Source organism: Mus caroli, unplaced genomic scaffold, assembly GCF_978045245.1.
Source record: "Mus caroli unplaced genomic scaffold, Mus_caroli_1 scaffold_12, whole genome shotgun sequence".
Lineage (NCBI taxonomy): Eukaryota > Metazoa > Chordata > Mammalia > Rodentia > Muridae > Mus > Mus caroli.
This window is the reverse complement of record NW_028227267.1, coordinates 117,838,676-117,842,084: the sequence shown is the minus strand read 5'-3', so window position 1 is coordinate 117,842,084 and position 3,409 is coordinate 117,838,676. Positions and strand designations below refer to the sequence as shown.

The following is a 3,409-nucleotide window of genomic DNA, read 5'->3' as shown; positions in this document are numbered from 1 at the left end:
CAACCTGTCTGTCTCTGTACCAATACCATGCAGTTTTGTTTTTGTTGTTTTGTTTTGTTTTGTTTTTTGTTTTCACTATTGCTCTGTAGTAAAGCTTGAGGTCAGGGATGGTGATTCCCCCAGCAGTTCTTTTATTGTTAAAAATTGTTTTCGGTGTTCTGGGTTTTTTGCCTTTCCAGATGAATTTGAGAATTGCTCTTTCCATGTCTTTGAAGAATTGTGTTGGGATTTTGATGGGGATTGCATTGAATCTATAGATTTTTCTTTGGCAGGATGGCCATTTTTACTATGTTCATTCTGTCAAGCCATGAGCATGGGAGATCTCTCCATTTTCTGAGATCTTCTTTAATTTCTTTCTTGAGAGACTTGAAGTTATTGTTATACAGGTCTTTCACTTGTTTGGTTAGAGTTACCCTGAGATATTTTATATTATTTGTGGCTATTGTGAAGGGAGTTGTTTCCCTAATTTCTTTTCTTTCTTTCTTTTTTTTTTTTTGAAAGGCTTGCTTTATTTTAATGACTGATCCACATGAGGCCACAGCCAGGCCGCTATGTACAGAGATGAGGGAAGCATTATTTCTTGGTCTCCTCCTCCTTGGACAGAGTGTTGATGATCTCTTCCTACTTGGCTTGGAGGCGCTCCTCCCGGCGCTTTGCTTTTGTGCTTCCTTGGCCTTAGACCTGCGAGCCTCAGCCTGGTCAGCCAGTAGCTTCTTGCGGGCCTTGTCTGCCTTCAGTTTGTGGATGCGCTCCATAAGAATCCGCTTGTTTTTGAACACATTCCCTTTGACCTTCAGGTACAAGCTGTGATACATATGGCGGTCAATCTTCTTGGATTCCCGGTATCTCCTGAGAAGTCGGCGCAGGATCTTCATCCTTCTCATTCAGGTCACCTTCTCAGGCATCCGAGCATTGGCAGTACCCTTCCTCTTCCCTATGCCCATATGCCTGCCCTTCTGTCGGGCCAGGGTGTTTTTCCAGCAACGAGCCCGGGAATGGACAGTCACAGGCTTGCGGATGATCAGCCCATCTTTGATCAGCTTCCTGATCTGCTGACAGGAGTTGGCATTGGCGATTTTGTTGGTCTCATTGGGATCCAACCAGACCTTCTTTTTCCCACAGTGGAGAACACTAGAGGCAAGCCTCTTCTGTAGCCCGAGCCTACTCATGGCTGCGGACACAGCAGCGAAGGCGTTTCCCTAATTTCTTTCTCAGCCTGTTTATCATTTGCAAAAAGGAAGGCTACGGATTTACTTGAACTAATTTTATATCCAGCCACTTTGCTGAAGTTGTTTATCAGCTGGAGAAGTTCTCTGGTAGAATTATTGGGGTCTCTTATGTATACTCTCATATCATCTGCAAATTGTGATACCTTTAATTCTTCTTTGCCATTTTGTATCCCCTTGATCTCTTTTTGTTGTCTTTCTCTTCTAGCTAGCACTTGGAGTACTATATTGAATAGATATGGGGAGAGTGGATATCCTTGTCTTGTCCCTGATTTCAGTGGGATCGCTTCAAGTATGTCTCCATTTAATTTGATATTGGCTGTTGGTCCATCATTGGATGGAGGTCAAGGCTTCAGGATCTTGATTCAGCAAGTCATGCCCACATTAAAGAGCATGCTTTGCATTCATTCTTGCCAGGTCAGCTCTCTCTTTTCCTTTCATATCCCAGGACCCAAACCCAGGGACCAGCACCACCCACATTTAGGCTGAAGCTTCCCATATCAATTAATGGAATCAAGACATCACAGATGTGCCCGTAGACCAGCCTGATCAAGATAGTCCCTTCCTCAGACTGTCTGCCTAGGCGATGATAAGTGTGACAAGTTGATGATGAAATCAATTGTTTCAGGGATCCTGAGGAGCCCTTGGTGCAGGCCTTCAAGACACATTATGGGTGATGGTGTTTACTAGTTAGTTACAATCAAAGCGAAATTAACAAACAATATTAACGGAGCATCAAGAAAAGGAATGCAAACTCACCAAAAAGAATGACTGAAACCAAACAAGGCATTGGACTAAGATGTCACCGACAAAGCACATTTGGACTTGATTTTGAGATTGGACCAGAGGTGGTTTCTCTCTTTGAAGAACTGTAAAGCGAAGATTTGAAAGGAAGAACACTTCATGGTCTATGCAAGTCTCATCTGACATTCAGTACTGTTCATTTGATCTTTTGCTCTGTCTATGTCAGGGCTGAACAGTTTAAATGTCCTTAAGTTCATTCACCGGTAGGTATTATTTCACAAGTAAACAGTAATATTACTAAGGATAAAGATCATTTCCTTCTCACCTTATTTCTTTCGTACCACACTGCATCACACCATATCAACATATTTGTATTCCTCCTAAATCAATTAGTCCCACACTGCCAGTTTATGTTAAGTTCTCAGAAAATACTTGTTCGAAGCAAGACTGTTTTGCTGCTCAGATTAACACATTTTAATGTGGGAAAAACTCAAGGGTAAGAAAGAGGAAAGCCATAATCAGGAAAACACTAGAATTGTTTAAAAAACTGTAATCCATCAAGATTGCCAAATCATTTGAACTTAGCTAGGAGTTTTAATTTACCTTTTGAGTGCATGAGTCTAGAAATGAGACAGAAAACAAAGCTCTTGTATCATCAAACGGGAATTTGTGTTTAATACCAATTTCAAAACTGAGCTACTCAAAAAGTGGTTAGCTTCTGCCCCAAGTACTTTCAAGAAGATGTCTGAACTTGGAAGATCTAAGAGAGAATAGTGATGGAGTTATATTATATGTGTCTGAATTGGCTCCAGGACTCCCCAGACCACAGGGTTTATTGCTTCCTGTCACACAATTTGTCACATCCCTTCCCTGCTTGACCATCTTCCTGTGTAGTACAGGGAGTCCAAGCATGATCATGTTCCATAAAATTGAAGGAGGATTGTTTTTGTTGTTTTTAGTTGATTTTTAGCAGGGATGAGATCCTGGAGGGTGCTCTTCTCTGTCTGGAGAAATGCTGAGCAAATCTTTATGCTTCTGAGGCCTCCTGAGAATAACAGAGTCCAGGGCAATCATATGAAACCTCATAAAGTGTATGTCTTGGCAGAACAATTTAATTTCTCAGGGACATTATGGCAAGACAGATCGATAGAGAGGAAGCCAAGTTTATAGTCTCTCCAAACTTTGCAAAGATGTGTTTTGCAAACTGTGCTTATAAAAACCATTTATCAGGAGATGGAAAGCAGGTGGCTTCAGGGCACCCAAGTGGGGCATTGATGAGATGGAGCACGGCTCTTCACTGAGCTCTGGCTCTGCTTCTGTGTGGGATGTGTGGTCACTTCCAGGACACTGTGGGAGGGTTGGGGTGTGAAACAGGTTTCTGTAAAGCCAAGGGTGTCTTCATCATCAGGGAGGAAGAACAGCGATGCGTGACACTTGTC

General features: G+C 42.2%; 1 pseudogene; it reads right to left on the bottom strand.

Moving 5' to 3' along the window:
- Window positions 1-573: 573 nt before the first annotated feature.
- LOC110309757 (large ribosomal subunit protein eL19 pseudogene) lies at window positions 574-1,169 on the bottom strand (annotated as a pseudogene).
- Window positions 1,170-3,409: the final 2,240 nt, after the last annotated feature.